The sequence below is a fragment of the Watersipora subatra genome, chromosome 4 (assembly GCF_963576615.1).
Source record: "Watersipora subatra chromosome 4, tzWatSuba1.1, whole genome shotgun sequence".
Taxonomy (NCBI): Eukaryota; Metazoa; Bryozoa; class Gymnolaemata; order Cheilostomatida; family Watersiporidae; genus Watersipora; species Watersipora subatra.
In genome coordinates this window covers 53824610-53846558 of record NC_088711.1, presented here as the reverse complement: position 1 = coordinate 53846558, position 21949 = coordinate 53824610, and the positions used below count along the sequence as shown (strand labels likewise).

General features: G+C 33.2%; 1 pseudogene; it reads right to left on the bottom strand.

Moving 5' to 3' along the window:
• LOC137394353 (dolichyl-diphosphooligosaccharide--protein glycosyltransferase subunit STT3A-like) overlaps positions 1-21949 on the bottom strand; it is a 166954-nt pseudogene that overhangs the window by 46863 nt on the left and 98142 nt on the right.

Here is a 21949-nt window from a genome sequence, read left to right as displayed (position 1 = left end):
AGTGAATTTCGCGAAATTGAATTTCGCGAAATTCAATTTCGCGAAAATCTGTTTACTATTTTCGCTTCATTAATTCCTTGTATATTAACATGGACTAGCACAGTCCTAGCTTTGTTTATTGTATCTTCAGTAGCTTTTATCTTACTCACATTTTATTATTATATATACATTTATAATCATTGCTCACTTGTACACCAACATAGACTAGTACAATCCTAGTTTTTGTTTATTGTATCTTCAGTAGCTTTTATCTTACTCACATTTTATTATTATATATATTTATAATCACTGCTCCCTTGTATATCATCATGGACTAGTACAATCCTAGCTTTGATTGTATCTTCAGTAGCTTTTATCTTACTCACATTTTATTATTATATATACATTTATAATCATTGCTCACTTGTATATCAGCATGGCCTAGCACAATCCTAGTTTTGCTTATTGTATCTTTAGTAGATTTTATCTTACTCACATTTTATTATTATATATACATTTATAATCACTGCTCACTTGTATATTAACATGGCCTAGCACAATCCTAACTTTGTTTATTGTATCTTCAGTAGCTTTTATCTTACTCACATTTTATTATATATACATTTAAAATCATTGCTCACTCGTACATCAACAGGGTCTAGCACAATCCTAGCTTTGTTTTATTGTATCTTCAGTATCTTTTATCTTACTCACGTTTTATTATTATATATTCATTTATATTCGCTGCTCACTTGTATATTAACATAGACTAGCACAATCCTAGCTCTGTTTATTGTATCTTCAGTAACTTTTATCTTACTCACATTTTATTATTATATATACATTTATAATCACTGCTCACTTGTATATTAACACGGACTAGCACAATCCTAGCTTTGTTTATTCTATCTTGAGTAGCTTTTATCTTACTCACATTTTATTATTATATATACATTTATAATCACTGCTCACTTGTACATTAACATGGACTAGCACAACCCTAGCTTTTATCTTACTCACATTTTATTATTATATATACATTTATAATCATTGCTCACTTGTATATCAACATGGCCTAGCACAATCCTAGTTTTGCTTATTGTATCTTTAGTAGTTTTTATCTTACTCACATTTTAATATTATATATACATTTATAATCACTGCTCACTTGTATATCAACATGGACTAGCACAATCCTAGCTTTGTTTATTGTATCTTCAGTAGCTTTTATCAATTATTCTAAAGTGCTGTAAAAGATCATCAGGAGTGTTAATAAAGTACTGAGAATAAGTATGTGTACAATTATTATAAAGTGCTGTAAGAGAACATCAGGAGTATTAATAAAGTACAGAGAATAAGTATATGTACAATTATTATAAAGTGCTGTAAGAGATCATCAAGAGTGTTAATAAAGTACAGAGAATAAGTATATGTACAATTATTATAAAGTGCTGTCAGAGATCATCAGGATTGTTAATAAAGTACAGAGAATAAGTATATGTACAATTATTATAAAGTGTAGTAAGAGATCATCAGGAGTGATATTAAAGTACAGATAATAAGTATATGTACAATTATTATAAAGCTCTGTAAGAGTTCATCAAGAGTGTTAATAAAGTACAGAGAATAAGTATATGTACAATTATTATAAAGTGCTGTAAGAGATCATCAAGAGTGTTAATAAAGTACTGAGAATAAGTATATGTACAATTATTATAAAGTGCTGTAAGAGATCATCAGGTGTGGTAAAAAAGTACAGATAATAAGTATGTGTACAATTATTATAAAGTGTAGTAAAAGACCATCAAGAGTGTTAATAAAATACAGAGAATAAGTATATGTACAATTATTATAAAGTGCTGTAAGAGATCATCAAGAGTGTTAATAAAGTACTGAGAATAAGTATATGTACAATTATTATAAAGTGCTGTAAGAGATCATCAGGTGTGGTAAAAAAGTACAGATAATAAGTATGTGTACAATTATTATAAAGTGTAGTAAAAGACCATCAAGAGTGTTAATAAAATACAGAGAATAAGTATGTGTACAATTATTATAAAGTGTAGTAAGAGATCATCAAGAGTGTTAATAAAGTACAGATAATAAGTATGTGTACAATTATTCTAAAGTGCTGTAAAAGATCATCAGGAGTGTTAATAAAGTACTGAGAATAAGTATGTGTACAATTATTATAAAGTGTTGTAAGAGAACATCAGGAGTATTAATAAAGTACAGAGAATAAGTATATGTACAATTATTATAAAGTGCTGTAAGAGATCATCAAGAGTGTTAATAAAGTACAGAGAATAAGTATATGTACAATTATTATAAAGTGCTGTAAGAGATCATCAGGATTGTTAATAAAGTACAGAGAATAAGTATATGTACAATTATTATAAAGTGTAGTAAGAGATCATCAGGAGTGTTATTAAAGTACAGATAATAAGTATATGTACAATTATTATAAAGTTCTGTAAGAGTTCATCAAGAGTGTTAATAAAGTACAGATATTAAGTATATGTACAATTATTATAAAGTGCTGTAAGAGATCATCAAGAGTGTTAATAAAGTACAGAGAATAAGTATATGTACAATTATTATAAAGTGTTGTAAGAGATCATCAGGTGTGTTAACAAAGTACAGATAATAAGTATATGTACAATTATTATAAAGTGCTGTAAGAGTTCATCAAGAGTGTTAATAAAGTACAGATATTAAGTATATGTACAATTATTATAAAGTGCTGTAAGAGATCATCAAGAGTGTTAATAAAGTACTGAGAATAAGTATATGTACAATTATTATAAAGTGCTGTAAGAGATCATCAGGAGTGTTAATAAAGTACTGAGAATAAGTATATGTACAATTATTATAAAGTGTAGTAAGAGATCATCAAGAGTGTTAATAAAGTACAGAGAATAAGTATATGTACAATTATTATAAAGTGTATTAAGAGATCATCAAGAGTGTTAATAAAGTACAGAGAATAAGTATATGTACAATTATTATAAAGTGCTGTAAGAGATCATCAGGAGTGTTAATAAAGTACAGAGAATAAGTATATGTACAATTATTATAAAGTACTGTAAGAGATCATCAAGAGTGTTAATAAAGTACTGAGAATAAGTATATGTACAATTATTATAAAGTGCTGTAAGAGATCATCAGGAGTGTTAATAAAGTACTGAGAATAAGTATATGTACAATTATTATAAAGTGTAGTAAGAGATCATCAAGAGTGTTAATAAAGTACAGAGAATAAGTATATGTACAATTATTATAAAGTGTATTAAGAGATCATCAGGAGTGTTAATAAAGTACTGAGAATAAGTATGTGTACAATTATTATAAAGTGCTGTAAGAGATCATCAAGAGTGTTAATAAAGTACAGAGAATAAGTATATGTACAATTATTATAAAGTACTGTAAGAGATCATTAGGAGTGTTAATAAAGTACTGAGAATAAGTATGTGTACAATTATTATAAAGTGCTGTAAGAGATCATCAAGAGTGTTAATAAAGTACTGAGAATAAGTATATGTACAATTATTATAAAGTGCTGTAAGAGATCATCAAGAGTGTTAATAAAGTACTGAGAATAAGTATATGTACAATTATTATAAAGTGCTGTAAGAGATCATCAGGTGTGGTAAAAAAGTACAGAGAATAAGTATGTGTACAATTATTATAAAGTGTAGTAAAAGTCCATCAAGAGTGTTAATAAAATACAGAGAATAAGTATGTGTACAATTATTATAAAGTGTAGTAAGAGATCATCAAGAGTGTTAATAAAGTACAGAGAATAAGTATGTGTACAATTATTCTAAAGTGGTGTAAGAGATCATCAGGTGTGGTAAAAAAGTACAGAGAATAAGTATGTGTACAATTATTATAAAGTGTAGTAAAAGACCATCAAGAGTGTTAATAAAATACAGAGAATAAGTATGTGTACAATTATTATAAAGTGCTGTAAAAGATCATCAAGAGTATTAATAAAGTACTGAGACTAAGTATGTGTACAATTATTATAAAGTGCTGTAAGAGATCATCAAGAGTGTTAATAAAGTACTGAGAATAAGTATGTGTACAATTATTATAAAGTGCTGTAAGAGATCATCAAGAGTGTTAATAAAGTACAGAGAATAAGTATATGTACAATTATTATAAAGTACTGTAAGAGATCATTAGGAGTGTTAATAAAGTACTGAGAATAAGTATGTGTACAATTATTATAAAGTGCTGTAAGAGATCATCAAGAGTGTTAATAAAGTACTGAGAATAAGTATATGTACAATTATTATAAAGTGCTGTAAGAGATCATCAAGAGTGTTAATAAAGTACTGAGAATAAGTATATGTACAATTATTATAAAGTGCTGTAAGAGATCATCAGGTGTGGTAAAAAAGTACAGAGAATAAGTATGTGTACAATTATTATAAAGTGTAGTAAAAGTCCATCAAGAGTGTTAATAAAATACAGAGAATAAGTATGTGTACAATTATTATAAAGTGTAGTAAGAGATCATCAAGAGTGTTAATAAAGTACAGAGAATAAGTATGTGTACAATTATTCTAAAGTGCTGTAAAAGATCATCAGGAGTGTTAATAAAGTACTGAGAATAAGTATGTGTACAATTATTATAAAGTGCTGTAAGAGATCATCAGGAGTATTAATAAAGTACAGAGAATAAGTATATGTACAATTATTATAAAGTGCTGTAAAAGATCATCAAGAGTGTTAATAAAGTACAGAGATTAAGTATATGTACAATTATTATAAAGTGCTGTCAGAGATCATCAGGAGTGTTAATAAAGTACAGAGAATAAGTATATGTACAATTATTATAAAGTGTAGTAAGAGATCATCAGGAGTGTTATTAAAGTACAGATAATAAGTATATGTACATCTAATCTGATTGTATGTCTTACTTTTACTATATCTCACTAAAAATAATGTATGTTTTGATTGTAGACAGTTCATTCTCATTCGACAATGAAAGAAGAAGAAGAAAATTGGGATTGAATGAAATTCAATAGTCTTTTTTATATTATGTTTTAGCATTTTTATATACAAAACTTTTATTCAATAACATATCCATTGATAGTAAGTTTAAATCCCTATGATATATCATCAAATAAACTATATAAAATTTAATCATAATATCATTTCCTTAACTCATTACTGTCTTGATATACAGAGTTTATAATCTTTGTTTAATTTCTCTCTGAATTCCTTCAGATTGCATGCTCCGTCAATTCTGAAAAGTTTTAATCCTGATGAAGACTTAGAGTTCATGTAAATCTCACTTCGATCCAATATCATGAGAGCTGGTGTCAACCATTGAAATGATGAGGGAATGTTATACTTTTGAGGTTCGATGATCGAACATAATACCACACGCTCTCCCTTACGTTCAACGAAGAATTGCAACGCAATCTCACAATTGTCATTTTCTTCAGACTTATTTGCTTGTATTACTTCTAACGAAGCTGGAATATCCAAAACTTTTAGATCAATCCATTTCCATGGTTCTTGCATTTCCTCGGTTTTAAAAACTGTTGCAATAGGTGACGTAATTTTCTCATCTCCTTCCATATAATTTTCCTTGGATTCGAATAACCGCTTTACTACCGAACTTTTTCTTGATGATCTTCGTAATGACGTAGTTCTGTTCAATCTAGACTTGGTTGGTCTTCTATAGTCTCTTTGTTTCATATTCAATTGGGAAGTTCTTTCAGAAATAATGTCGATATTCATACTATTGGAAGTTGACTCCTCAGAAGCTCCAGTAACAATCAACACTAACTAATAATACTTCATCAATTTATACATTATCTTTAAAAAAGTAGTGGAACCATAACAGCGATGGATAATTTCAGAATTTATGAAGTTTACAATCAAAATGAATATTCGTTCGCAGACACATCATTCTCATTCGGGATCGGAAAAAAGAAAATACATACAAGCTCCGACGATCTCGAAATCCATCCGCCACCGTCCGTCAACCCGTCGCCACCGAGCTCTCCGTCAATCCCCGAAACGGCACGGAAGAGCGACCTCTACCGGACGCCAACGAAATCCGATAATCCCAAATACAACCGCGAATCGTCTCGCGGCCCGACTCACCACTCGGCCACCGACACCACCACCACCGCGACGTCACCAACCAACTCACACCATTACTCACTCGCACCACGAATCACACAGATCGCCATGACTCACACCATGACTCAACACCGCCTAGCTCCGCCCCCCAACTGTCAATCAAACAGATCCTGATGTGATGTCACTTCCTGCTCCCTAAGCTCCGCCTAGTGTGTGTAGATCTGCTCTCACTATACTACTCACTTAGATATACTCATTAACTGAGTGTAGGATGATGAGGTGCTGAGTTATAAGAGTTGATAGAAGCAAACAACTAGGAAAAGACTGAAGAGTAGCAAATCTTTAAACACAGGTCTATAGCATGGTACTAAACTATCAATGTTAAAATTAATGTGAAAGGCTAGGCATTTGACTGATGTGAAAAAGCGACTTTTGAAAACATAATGCCCAAAACATTTTATGCGTTTCAATGCCTTATTGCTGTTAAGAGTTATTGTACAGTGGAATCAACACTATTGTATTTAAGATGGAGTTTTATTGATAGGGAAAATAAATGTGAAGGAGAAAGACATTAATAATGTAGTTGGTCAGTTGAGATAATTGTAAAGTTTAGCGCTCAAAGCAAGAACTGTAAAAGCAGAATGCATCTCATGATATCGGTTACAGATTTGTGTCATGATGTGGCTTAGTTGCACTTCATACTCTGTTTTTTTTACTTGCTGCTTGCTGTGTCTGTGTCTTGCATCATACTAGTTGATCACACTTGCTGGATATAACGAGGGCAGTTTATCTTTAGCAATCATAGTGTTCAGTTGAATACAGAAGTTCAAAATACTAAAGACACTAACCTATGACTTTATAACAATTGGTTAGACATGACGCTTGACGCTAACTGAAGAAAAAAGGCTATGATTTAACCCATTTGACTCATGTAGCCGCTGGTCTATATTAAATCTGCGAAAGCTCAAGCTTTATAATAATAAAAACTCGGTTATTATAGTGGAAGTTGGAGTTACATCCCCACTCTGTAGTAATATTAAACTTCCCTACTAGTATAATCCTTTTGACCAGTATTAGACTTCACCTTAATTAACAACTAGGAACAATCAGTATACCTCACCAAGAGCTGTCGATATTACTATATATTACCATAAATATATATTATGTATAGTGTTATTATATATTATAATAAAAAAAGGAATGCAATAAATTTAAACAAAAGAAAACGCTCTAAAGACTTGTTCGAGTAAACATGGACTACGCCTAGGAAAATACAGATGATATAATAAAGCATGTTTCTGTCACAGTTAATGCAGATGGCTAAACTGAATGTTCAATGATAAACATTATACCCAAAACATATAGTAGAATCAGAAAGGAAAGATGCAAGCACTGGTAGTGGTATTAAAGTGGCCAATTTTGACACAAAAGATTACTCAGAAAATAGCTACTAGGAAGAAACTTCATTTATGCAGGTAAAGATTATAGTTTGTAAATGCTGTATGTCAGGGTGATTTAGTTTTTCATAGTGTATTATGTGAAGTATATCCAATGACTTTGTGTAATATTCTAGTGCCTTTACATAGTCACCTAGTGAGTGGTGTACTGTACCTATGTTGCTGTAGCTAGTAGCAATATCAGTATGATTAGCCTCAGCACCATATATAGCTTTACGCATATCCAATGACTTTGTGTAATATTCTAGTGCCTTTACATAGTCACCTAGTGAGTGGTGTACTGTACCTATGTTGCTGTAGCTAGTAGCAATATCAGTATGATTAGCCTCAGCACCATATATAGCTTTACACATATCCAATGACTTGGCGTGATACTCTAGAGCTTGTCCATCGTCACCTAGTGAGTGGTATACTGAACCTATGTTGCTGTAGCTAGTAGCAATATCAGTATGTTTAGCCTCAGCACCATATATAGCTTTACACATATCCAATGACTTGGTGTGATATTCTAGTGCCTGTACATAGTCACCTAGTGAGTCGTATGTTGAACCTATGTTGCCATAGCTAGTAGCAATACCAGTATGATTAGCCTCAGCACCATATATAGCTTTACGCATATCTAATGACTTGGTGTAATATTCTAGGGCCTGTACATAGTCACCTAGTGAGTCGTATGTTGAACCTATGTTGCTGTAGCTAGTAGCAATATCAGTATGGTTAGTCTCAGCACCATACATAGCTTTACAAATATCCAATGACTTGGTGTAATATTTTAGGGCCTGTACATAGTCACCTAGTGAGTCGTATGTTGAACCTATGTTGCTGTAGCTAGTAGCAATATCAGTATGGTTAGTCTCAGCACCATATATAGCTTTACACATATCCAATGACTTGGTGTAAAATTCTAGTGCTTGTCCATAGTCACCTAGGGAGTAGTATACCGAACCTATGTTGCTGTAGCTAGTAGCAATATTAATATGATTAGCCTCAGCACCATATATAGCTTTACGCATATCTAATGACTTGGTGTGATATTCTAGTGCTTGTACATAGTCAGCTAGTGAGTAGTATACTGAACCTATGTTGCTGTAGCTAGTAGCAATATCAGTATGATTAGCCTCAGCACCATATATAGCTTTACGCATATCTAATGACTTGGTGTGATATTCTAGGGCCTGTACATAGTCACCTAGTGAGTCGTATGTTGAACCTATGTTGCTGTAGCTGGTAGCAATATCAGTATGATTAGCCTCAGCACCATATATAGCTTTACGCATATCTAATGACTTGGTGTAATATTCTAGGGCCTGTACATAGTCACCTAGTGAGTCGTATGTTGAACCTATGTTGCTGTAGCTAGTAGCAATATCAGTATGGTTAGTCTCAGCACCATATATAGCTTTACACATATCCAATGACTTGGTGTGATATTCTAGTGCCTGTACATAGTCACCTAGTGAGTCGTATACTAAACCTATGTTGTTGTAGCTAGTAGCAATATCAGTATGGTTAGTCTCAGCACCATATATAGCTTTACACATATCCAATGACTTGGTGTGATATTCTAGTGCCTGTACATAGTCACCTAGTGAGTCGTATACTAAACCTATGTTGTTGTAGCTAGTAGCAATATCAGTATGATTAGCCTCAGCACCATATATAGCTTTACACATATCCAATGACTTGGTGTGATATTCTAGTGCCTGTACATAGTCACCTAGTGAGTGGTATACCGAACCTATGCTGCTGTAGCTAGTAGCAATGTCAGTATGGTTAGTCTCAGCACCATATATAGCTTTACGCATATCTAATGACTTGGTGTGATATTCTAGGGCCTGTACATAGTCACCTAGTGAGCGGTATACTGAACCTATGTTGCTGTAGCTAGTAGCAATATCAGTATGGTTAGCCTCAGCGCCAAATATAGCTTTACACATATCTAATGACTTGGTGTGATGATCTAGTGCTTGTCCATAGTCACCTAGTGAGTTGTATACTGAACCTATGTTGTTGTAGCTAGTAGCAATATTAGTATGATTAGCCTCAGCACCATATATAGCTTTACGCATATCTAATGACTTGGTGTGATATTCTAGTGCATGTACATAGTCACATAGTGAGATGTATGTTGAACCTATGTTGTTGTATGCTGTAGCAATATCAGTATAGTTAGCCTCAGCACCATATACAGCTTTACACATATCCAATGACTCGGTGTAATATTCTAGTGCTTGTACATAGTCACCTAGTGAGTCGTATACTGAACCTATGTTGCTGTAGCTAGTAGCAATAGCAGCATGATTAGCCTCAGCACCGTATATCGTTTTTTGCATATCCAATGACGTGGTGTAATATTCTAGGGCTTGTTCATAGTCACCTAGTGAGTCGTATATTGAACCTATGTTGTTGTAGCTAGTAGCAATACTAGTATGATTAGCCTCAGCACCGTATATAGTTTTACACATATCCAATGACTTGATGTAATATTCTAGTGCCTGTCCATAGTCACCTAGTGAGTCGTATACTAAACCTATGTTGTTGTAGTCTACAGCGAGGTCAAAATGAACATTTCCACCGTACATGGTTTGGTCCATCTTCAAAGCTTTTGTATGGTATTCAAATGCCTTCTCATATTCACTCAGACCAAAGTACACTGAACCGATGCTTCTGTATGCCTCTGATGTATCTCTGTTGTTGTCATCAGTCTCCTTGAACAAGTCTCTGCTATCTGATGACTCTTTGTCTTTCTCAGCCTGAGACAGATGTCAGATATCTTTATAGGAAACTCAACAATAAATATTGTATACTTTAACGTGTTCTTAGTTTTAGGCAAATGCATTATCACATAACTTGTCACCAATATAAGTATTTATAATTCCTATGATCGGAGTGCCAAAATGAAACCCAAAAAAAGTAACTCAACTTAGGCAATTTACCTATACTATATTATTATCTATATATTACGATGATAGCAAGAGAGCTTGCTGTGTGCCATACTCTTCAGCAATTTTTTTTATAAAAAAAGTCGTGTTTTTGTGCTTCCATTTGTCTGTCAAAGTAATGGTCACAGGCTGAGATAAAATATTGTTATAAGCTGGTTTTGAACCCACAACATTCAGATTGTTAAACTTACGTTGTAACACCTGTGCTGATCAAATGTTTTCTGGTGTTCAAGATTAACTGTGCAAATATTTATTCCATGTGATTGATTGGCTCGCCTGCTGTTCACTGACTCACTTGCTGAAATACGTTTAGGTCGCTATTTACAACAATTCTGTCATTTATTTTTAGCGGGAAATTAAAAGATTCATCCACGATTTTGTGTTGCTTCGTGAGTAAAGAAAAATCTATGCAACTGGTTCATTTTTCGCACAATAATAACCCAATCTTTTGAATTTATTGCCACCAAGTTTTGGGCAGATCTGATAACACTGCGATATGTGATCGCTGTTTTTGTATAGGTACAAAGGCAAGTCGTCATGTTAGCTTTTTTATCGTTCACATAGAATTAACGACACTTGCAAGCGGCTATAAAACTTATAAATAAGTTTCTTGTCAGTGTGCAGACAAACAATAAAGCTAGTGCATAGTACATATTATTGATCAATAAAATATACACAGTGATATAGAATTCTTACAAAGCAAGTGCAGGGGGCAGCATGAGGCTGCAACAATGTCTTCGCTTTGTCACACATCGAGTAACCATTTGTGTCACCTAAGACATCTTGTTGGTTATAGATTTTCATCAACTCAATAAATATAAAGGGAAGGATTGTTTCAGTTTGACTCGAGTAATTTTGCTTATAAAAATAGAGTTTAAGTAAATTTATCTATGGTGACAGTAACAACTTGATTCATTTCAATTATTATTGCCAGGATGCTGCGAGTCAATACAATTCTAAAGTAAGTAAAAGATACAAGAGAATCGATTATTTTCAATTCATTAGTGAAGTGAGAATTGCTAAAGCAAATGTGTTAACTTGACTACCCAGCTCTGGTAGATGTGACAATAGCATTTGCATATTTTAAAAATTTGGATTTTCAAAAATCAAATTTTCCATGAAATATCTCTCTTTGCTCAGCTTTCCATAAAAACATTAATTACAACAACATCACAGTCACCATCTAAATCATCAGATTCATTGCTACTTTTACTACTAAATGATGAATCAAAGGTTCATTGAGATCAGATATTTACAACATCTTATGCACGAAGTTGAGATTGAATTGCTTTGCAATCGACATCCATCTTAATGTTAAAAGTAAGGGAGTCAACCAATTCGTAGTTTTCATATTTCCAGTTTTGAATTGACTGTAATTTTGGTAATGACACATCGAGTGGTGTCCGACATGTCATTCTGTACAAACTAAACAATGCTGCTAGTCACTAAAGTGATGCGCTGTGGCTGAAGAGCTGAAATAAAAAAACACCTGATTGCGATTATGCGTTTTTAATCGTTCACCCCAAACATGGACAAACAAGGAAGGCACCAAGGAGAGTTAGCCAGATCATAACAAACGAAAGAGTGTTAGCTACACAACAGATACATAACCATGAAATCTTTAAAGGTCTGCACTACTACTATATTTTTTTTATTTTACTCAACTCATTTCCTTAGTAATTTATCATTTACTCATGGACACGTGTTGTTGCGCGTAAATAAATTTTTTAACAGTTCTGACTGCTTTGTGCTATCACCACTACTTTTTCCCAATCTTTCAATCAATCTTTCTGAGGCAAATATCTCCCATGAGCAATAAAAAAATTAAAATAAAACATTAAAGAAATTGAATTTTAAAAAAGAATTATAGAACCAAAAAAACAAACAGAGCCTGAGTTGCCAAATGTTATAAATGAAAAAGGATTTTATCAAGAGAGAAAGCATTTCAAAGATTCATCTTGAAACTTTAAAATCTCCAAACACTTTAAATGTTTAAAGTGATGTGAAATTTATACCAACAAATAAACACTCACATCTCTAAGTAGTTTTTGAGCTTTTATGTAATCTCCTATTTCTTTACTGCAGTGAGCTGCCAACAGCTTCCAAAGAGCATGGTTCCCTTTCTGTCTGAAGATGAAATAATTGAAGAAACGAAACGCTGACTTATAGTTTTTCGTGTAGTATAGGAGGTAGGCACAAAGTTCAGATCGTTTTTGTGGAATATCTTTGCAGTCGAGTAAGTCGCTTGTTTGTGGTGTGGTTTGACTGATGATCTCCCACAGTACATGATCACTGTCGCTGTCGAGTGGCTGATCTATAGATTTACTGACTGCCTTTTTAGCCGACTCGTACTGTCCAGTAAAATAAAGCACTTTAGCTAGCAACCAATGATTTTCAAGAGAAACTGTTAGTTGCTGTGGCAACCAAGATACATCAGAGGGAGTAGTTACTTGAGACTTTTCAGAGCAAACAAATTGTTTGATTTGTACAAGTAAGTAGCCCATAAGTACAAACAAGTGTGTGGGAACAGTGTAGACTGTTTCTTGCCTTCCTTTATGGTACTTGTCAATTTGCACATCATTCGTCTGAGAGTTTGACTTAAGATAAGCAGACGTTCGTAAGTAAATGGCAGTTGCTAGAAGAATATTTAGGTACTTTTGATTCTCAGTTGACAAGATGCCAAGCTGCTGCATTTCTTTCCATATCATCCATGAGTGTTTAGACTGTAATCCTAGACACATCTTCATGTTGTTTGCTAGTAGAGTTGGGTAACGGAAAATCTTCTCTTTCACCCTCACATTTAGATTATCTGGAGGTTGAAACCTAATGAAGTCGGGCGCAAATAAAAACTTTTCAATATCCGCTCGAAATGAATTGAGGCGTTTTTGCTGGACAACTTTCTTTCCATTCAGCACACAATTTTCATAATGTTCTCTTGCTGTAATAAACTGATCATAGACCTGGCTACCATCATGCGTTTCTCCATGAGAAAGAATGACTACAGTAGAAGACAACATGTCTGATTTGTCTCCTGGAAATCCATCAAATTTAGCCTCAGCTTCTTGTCGATAGAGATCCATCAAGCTGTCAACTGTGAGGATCATATTGTGACCTTCTTCTCTGCCATTACCCGTCGGAATATTTCCGGAACTTTTAGTTATTCCGTCTATTCTGTAACCAGTTGTGAATTGCTTCATATGATTATCAAGATTATCATTGCCTTTGAGTTCTTCAATATCAAATCCTTTAAGCGGACTCTCTCCCAGGTTCCCTATTCTAAAGTAGGTGTCAACAGCTAATTTTTCAAAGTAGTCTGATTCCTTATCAACAATGAGGGCATATTCTAAATCAGAGTAAGGAGTTGCTTCTCCTTTGGCAATCGATCCTAGCCCTATCAGTGCAAATTGGCATGGCGGGTATTTCCCTCCTTGTTTTAGTATAGTAACACTATCTTGGAGAATTATTCTTGACACTTTGATAAGTCCATCAGTACAAGTTTTACTTGCTTGAAATAGTTTTTGACAGAATTCTTCAGCATTTGTTAAACTTTTTTCACTGAATAGCTCATCAGTGTTTAAAGCCTCGACTAAGCTGTCTAAACCAGCAAAGTTATCTTTAGTTTCTTCTCTGTAGTTTGTCAGAAGTTGTTTGTGTTCATTGATTAACTGTTGATGCTGATCATAGGTGAGAGGATGGTTTCCTTTGTACCAACTTTTTTCTATTTCATAGACAAGTCTCCGTCTTGCTGGAGTTAAGTCTTGAGCAAGACAAAAGTTAGCTAGCCCGTGAGCCTAAAGATTGTAAGTAATTAATAGCAAGATAATAAAATTTCTGTGTTCCATAGCCTACAGTACAACTCAACCTGATTTCTGCTTTCAGCAAAGTTACTCTAATTACTGCCAATACCATGACATAACATAGTAATCATCTTTATAACATTTTACTGTTATTTAACTTTATTTAAGTTCATCTAAATTAATTTATTTTACCTTTATTTTATTTATTTACTTTTTCTAAAATTAATAACAACTCTCAGTCATTGTAGTTCTGATGAATAACAATTCCAGGCTTGATAAATTCAGAAGTTACAGCCAATAGCTATAAATTAGGTTAAAGTCTATAACAAATCTCAAGGGTACCTCTGAGATTCTTCAACTTTAGCAGCAGAGATGATATAAAGGAGTGTTTATTATGTTACAAAAAACTGACTTAACTCACAGCTACAACAAATAGATTAAACAATTTTGATAACAAATATTATTGGATTGGACTTTGAACCATTATTGACCTTTCAAAGTTTCCAATTGATAGCACAATAATCATTCGGTTAGCCACAACCTAACATAATGTGTATATATTCTTATTGCTGCGATTTAAATAACTATTGTTTGAATTACATTAAACAATTGTTTTAAATATAGTGAAGTGAAACTTGAAATTTAATAACCGTTAAATTATGTTTGAGTCTCCTACTGTATGATTCACCATCCCACTGTATTCGGTCTCCTTGTATACCTCTTCACATTATACTCTAGTTGATCTGAAATAATGTAAACTTACCTGTAGAAAGTGTCTCCAATTGCCAGACCGTTCTGCCTTCTCTTTGTAAGTTCTAGCTAACCAATCTATGTAAAATAATACATCCATTAGGTACTCAGTCTCTTGTTCTTTTCTACAATCATCATAGATAAGAGAAATGAGAAACATGTACTTTTATTACTAGGGATTGTGTCTATGTAAGTCATTTTAGTGTTGGAACAGTTCAGAGTTACATCCGATTAGTGTTCCAAGTTGACAAGTCAGATGAGGGTGTTCATCTATGTGGTAAAGTAAATGATTGTGCTCTGCTCCAACAAAGCGTAAGATTGCGCTTCAATATGACAAGGTATATGATGCTGTTCCGTTATTGCCTGAGATATGATTGTGTTCTATTAAGGCAAAGATAATGATGATGTTTTAATATGACAAGATATCTGATTATCGCTCACGTCAATTGCTTGCATTAAAATTAACGCAAATTCTCTAAATGCATCTAAGTAAAAAAGCCTGAAAGTGTCATTATCAAGTTACATAGTAACCCAAACAATTCCTTCAAGTTTATGCAGTCATTATTAATTTAAACAAGGCTAGCTTCAAGCAGTTTGCTATCTACTAATAGATACCTAGAAATTTTTCCTTTAACCAAAGGCTATGCAAATGGCTGGCTCTTAACAATCTATCTTTCCTTGGTCATTGTACACTTTGGTATGTGTTATAACTAGTAGTCTTTTTGTTATTGTAATAATGTTGTTTCTCTCCACCAACTAATATGTATTGTATGCTTATTTTTAGTAAAGCCTCTTTTATTAATTAGAACCACATATTTTGTCTACAAAGTTTTTTTGTCGTTGTTTGTACAGAATGAGATGTGAATCTAGCACTAGATACATTTGTGAATCTGCTTAGGTTTGGTCAGGGTTTGAAAGGTTTTGTAGAATTTAGCACTTTGTTAAAATCTAGCTTTTTCGGTAGAAGTTTTTAATGAGGTCGACTTATAATTTACTCAACACTCTATAGAGAGTCTATAGCATGTGTTTTACATTCAAACATATGTTCAAAAATTTAGTAGACCATGGCACAACTGAAAAGATGTACATGTGGTGATAGATGCTGGGAGTATTTAACCTTTTAAAATTTCAACTGGCGAAACATTCTAGATTAAGATTTAACTATTCAAACTACAATGTTATTAAGTAAGAGATACAAACTCGTATCTGTCTGTGTAAATATTTTCGAAATACTACTTGTCGCCTTAATTTAAGGGAGACACAAGAAAATGTTTTTTGTGAAATTTTTGTAAACAGGCATTTAAAGAAAGGTTTTAGGGGTGCTTAAATAAGAAGGCTTGAATCATTTTACTCAGATTTGTAGAATAAATTTTCTTGCATTTCATCCCTCTAATGATTTTCAGCTCATCTTCTATATAACCCTTTATGATCTTTGAGTTTCAAATGACAAAACAAATTTTTATTTTTGAAATTCCAAAAACACATTTATGTGATTTACATTCAGTATAACATTCAACAAACTGAGGATCTGAAGAAACCCAAAATATTTGCCTGTATATGCAGTGACCTGCACTCTACAGTCTGATACTTAGCCTTACATTCCTTTCGTAAGAGCAACATTTTGGCCAAAACAAAATGGAATCCAATCACTAGCATACAACTGTGAACAATAAATAAGGTAGATCAATAAATTTAAGCAGTCTATACATATATCATATCTATAGAATCATGATTTGCATCAGGCATTATCAGTAAGATAATAGAGGCTTTCAATCCTTTGATCGAGTTTTCTGGTAGTTGCTAAGAGAAAGTAAATACATTGTCTTGAGGTTATTTTATTGTATCAACATCTTAGCAAAAACAATGGAGAATCTAATCCTGAGCATTTGTATAAGAACAGTAAGTAATATAGAATCCCTGTTTAAGCAGCAAAGACTGTGACTATGTTGATGATAATATAAACACAATAAATCAATAACCATGTAAAGGGCTAGTACCTTGTTCAGACAAAGAGGGGTAGTACCTTGTTCAGACAAAGAGGGGTAGTACCTTGTTCAGACAAAGAGGGGTAGTACCTTGTTCAGATAAAGAGGGCTAGTACCTTGTTCAGACAAAGAGGGGTAGTACCTTGTTCAGACAAAGAGGGGTAGTACCTTGTTCAGATAAAGAGGGCTAGTACCTTGTTCAGACAAAGAGGGCTAGTACCTTGTTCAGACAAAGAGGGGTAGTACCTTGTTCAGACAAAGAGGGGTAGTACCTTGTTCAGACAAAGAGGGGTAGTACCTTGTTCAGACAAAGAGGGGTAGTACCTTGTTCAGACAAAGAGGTAACTTAAACAATATCTCAAACAAAAAGTAGTTTTGTTTGATTGTCCGCACCTCATTAGAGCATCCCTGGCAATTTCACCTGTCATATCAATTCAGCCAATAATAAGGCAAGCTATATTCTCCACAATCCTGAGCGCAACTTTCTTCCAAGTTCGCAGATATTATGTTTTGAGAATTTTCAACTGAGACTTTTTATTATTAGTATCAGTTTACCATTAATTACAATTACTTGAACAGCAATATTGTAGATAGAAATATATATATGGATGAGTAGTGAATACTTCACATACTATTGGTACTATATAAGTCCTAGTAGTAAAGTAGGAGTATTAGTTCCTGAATATAAGTCACTGCAACTATGAAAACCAACTAAATGCTGGATATTATACAAGCAGTGAGATTAGTGAGGAGACTAAGTAATCGTAGAAAATGTTCCAACAGCATAAAAACTAGATAGATTACAGTTGTTGACCACTTGACACCCATCGCCATCCTCTTTCGTCATCATGTTCTGATAGCCCAAACCATGAGAAGTTACTTTTTACTAGGACATTCGCGCACAAAGCTGAGCTGTCTCATTGGACAGTTCTAGCCACCATTGATGAGATTAAATTTGGGCAAGAAGATATATAACACAGAGTATGGTAGATAAGTTGAATTTGGTGAAGTTATGATAATTTGGGTATTATAAGTTACTAACTAGTTTATCACTCATTTGCTTTCAGGTTTCTGACCCTTAGATGTGTAACCTTGGCTCAATAAAGCCTAAAGAAGCGGTGTCTGCATGTCGACGTTCTTTCGAGGTTGGTAATCTCCTAATATGGACTACAGTTAATGAGCAAAAATTGAAAGAGCATGAAATAAAGACATAACACCAAGATGAGAAAACTATACCTTTATATTGATAATGGTAAAGGTTTAAAGACATTTTTTATATTTATTTATGTGTAATTATAAATGCATCATCAGCCTGAGGTGATTGTAGAAAACACAGTTATTTAATATTCAGATCCTCATCAAACTGTAATTAATTAACATTTTGTTATTCTTATACATTGAGAGAAACATTTTTATAGCTGAAACATCATTCAATGGACCTTCGTCGTTTGATTTTAATTTATTATTGTGTTGACATCGTAGGGCAAAAGTTTTGTACACAGGTTCCACCAGAAGATATCCATCAAAACTATGACAACGATACTATTATCTCTCAATACTGGTACAAATGTAAAAAAATGACATACCGTACTTTGTCTGACCCAAAGGAGAGAGAATGTCAAGGCCCTTTTTACAAATACAGTATATTTTTCCGTATGAGAAGAATTGGCCTTGACCCCAGATATAGTAATTGAACCTTACAAAAATATTTCTCAATAGGGGCGCCGTAACGGGTAGCCGCATTGGTAAAATAATCTGTGTGCTGTAGCTACAGCCGGAGAGACACGCATACAGACGGACAAACCAACTTTGAAAATAGTGTATATAGATGCATCGTACCGTGTGGGCGCGACGCTAAAATAATAGCTATAGCTGGACAATCAAAATGATGAATATACGAATACACATATACACACATGACCAACTTTGAAAAATATATGTATAGACTAGCTGTGCTACCCAGTGTTGCCAGTTTAATAAAAAGTCTTTGGACAGAAAATTGATTTATGTTTAAAGCACATCAATTACATAATTTCTTATCATATATTTCAATACATCAGAGTCTTGGCTTTCAAATGAGTCATTGTTTGACATGGTGAAACCAACATTGGTTGGTGTTTATAGGATTTCCCTAGAGCTCTACCGCAGAAATGTTCAATGGCAAAGACACGACAACTGTGATGTCACAATTTTCATATGCGGTGTTGTGTGCTCTTACCACTTATATTATTGCTTACCGTTTATATTTATCCACTACGATAATGACGCTAATGTCAGGCGAAGGTAGGAAAACTCCAGAGAACCAATGAAGATGACGAAAGAATTAGTGTCATTAGTTCTCTTTGTACAGATTATTTCTAGGATAAATAACTCAGATTCCAAGCATCATACTATGTTTTCCTGATGATATTAAGCACTAGCCCTCTCATTTTATTGTGATGTTGAGTGTCATGACTGAGACTAATTAATTTCAAGCATTGCATGATCTCGCGAAAATGCGATTGACATATAGTCTTAGTGCCACGCAACCAACCGCAGGTCACAATTTAATCGATGTGATTTCATTATCTTTATCAATGAGAGTATATTTATTGAAGCATAATTAAGTAACTCAGAACATGTGTTTGTATTGGTTGGGCTTAAACACGATCTCCGGACATTGTTGATTATCTAGAATCCTAGTTTACTATTAGCGCTCTCTGGGTTTAACAGCATCGATTGTCACAGAAAAGCACAGCCTCAATAGCAGCAAAAGGGATTGACTACCTAAGGCTAAATAATAGTTGTGACATCACATTTTGAGAACTTGAACCAAGTGTTTTTTTGCAGGACATACTTTTGACACCCTGTTTTTCATAGTTTTATTATTCTTTGTGGATTGAATATAGACTTATTTGAAAGCCAAGACTCTGATGTATTGAACTACATAATAAAAAAATTATGTAATTTAGGTGCTTCAACATGTATAACAATATTTGCCAATCTAATTTTCAAACTACTTATCATGAAAGAGGTGTTTTGTGTATTTGAAGGAAATTAAGAGCAAAAATAAAAACAAATGTAAAGGTTTTCAAACATCGTCAACCAACTGTAACTTTTAATTTTCATATCATGAGAAAACGATTTTGTGCAGGACAGGATTTTTTCTTTGGAGCTATTAGACAATGTGTAACTTTTGAGAATACATGTATTTAACAGATGAATAAAAAAATATGACAGAATATGGTAGTAATTTGTAGTTAAAATCTTATTAGAACAATGTTTGCCAAAAATGGTTGAATGAAAAATCAATATTAATTATACAGAATGGAAACTAACTAAGTAATAATAACAGTGATAGGAAAATGAATAATGTTTGAACTTCAAACACGATACCCAAATTATGTTTAAAAAATGTGAGTTGAAATGAAAATGCAACAAACTTTAAAAACTTATATTATGAACTTCAAAAGTTATATGAAGTTTATGAATGTGATAAGAGAATGTAAATCTATCTATATATATATATATATATATATATATATATATATATATATATATATATATATATATATATATATATATATATATATATATATATATATATATCTCAAAGTATGTAAATGTAGGTAAATATAAGAGATTGAGGTATAACTGATACTTGTAATCTTAAACAATAAGTATTACAGTAAACCTTACAGAAAACCTAACAGATAATCTTACAGTAATCTTACAAATGTTTGTTGTAAAATGTGAAATAAATTAAAAATTACTAATTTGTTAGGTTTAGAAAGAAAGATGTGAAAGCTAATACACAAAGCGAGCACCCATAGGAACATACAAACAAACATGTTTTAATTTGAACTACAAGGCAACGTAAATAGAGTTTTTAAATGAACAAAATCTTTGTTCGTATTTAATGACTGTGAAGCGCAAGGTACAAATCAAAATCCAAAAAACATATTGGAGATGAGAAAAAGTCTTCTGAGCAGCTGGAATAAATTAGTAGCAAACTAAATATAGATGTAAAATAAATAGCAAATATGCAAACTACGAAATGTCGATGCAATGTATATATTTTGGTAGAGTATATAATCAGTACAAAAATCGCCAAGTTTTAAGTTCGAGATAAATTTTTAGCCTTTGCGAAAAAAAGAGAAAGAAGCATCACGTTGCATATACTTGGGTACAAAAATATTTCAATGTATTTATCGGCCCGAGAAGAAATGGCCTTGACCCCAGCTATAGTAATTGAACCTTACGAAAAAAATTCCTAACGCATTGCCTCATTGGTAAAATGATCAGCTATAGAGCGCTTTAGCTATATCTATAGCTGGACTCACACACCAACACTTAGAAATATATATATATATATATATATATATATCCCAGTAGTCATTCAGGCACTGGGCGCAATAACACCAGCGCATAAAATGTGGCTTGCCCAAATACCAACAACAATCAACTCAGGTGAGTTGCAGAAAAGTGCGCTATTGGGAACAGCTAAGATCTTGAGGCGAGTGCTCAAACTCCCAGGTCTCTGGTAGGAGACCCGAGTTAGAGCAGAATTTACCACCCATACGGGGTATCCGAGGTGAGGAAACAATTTTATATATATATATACATGTAGATTATTATTGGTACACTGAATAAAACATTTGAAACAACCAGCTATAGCCTCCCAACTTCTTTACTGAAAGGAACACTCTTAATCAGTAGAAGAGGGGAGACAACCAGTTTCATGATAATCTGTAGCTACAGTACAAATTGCCGAACCAAACTTTTGCAGAACCAAACGAACACGCTTAATCACTCCTAAAATGGGAAGACCGGTTTTATAATAAGCTGTATAGCCTTTGAGTGCCCATCAATAAAGCCAATATTTGCTAGAATTCACCTTGACCTTCATTAATTACTACAGTACAGCAATAGTTACAAGCTGCAGTACTTACCAG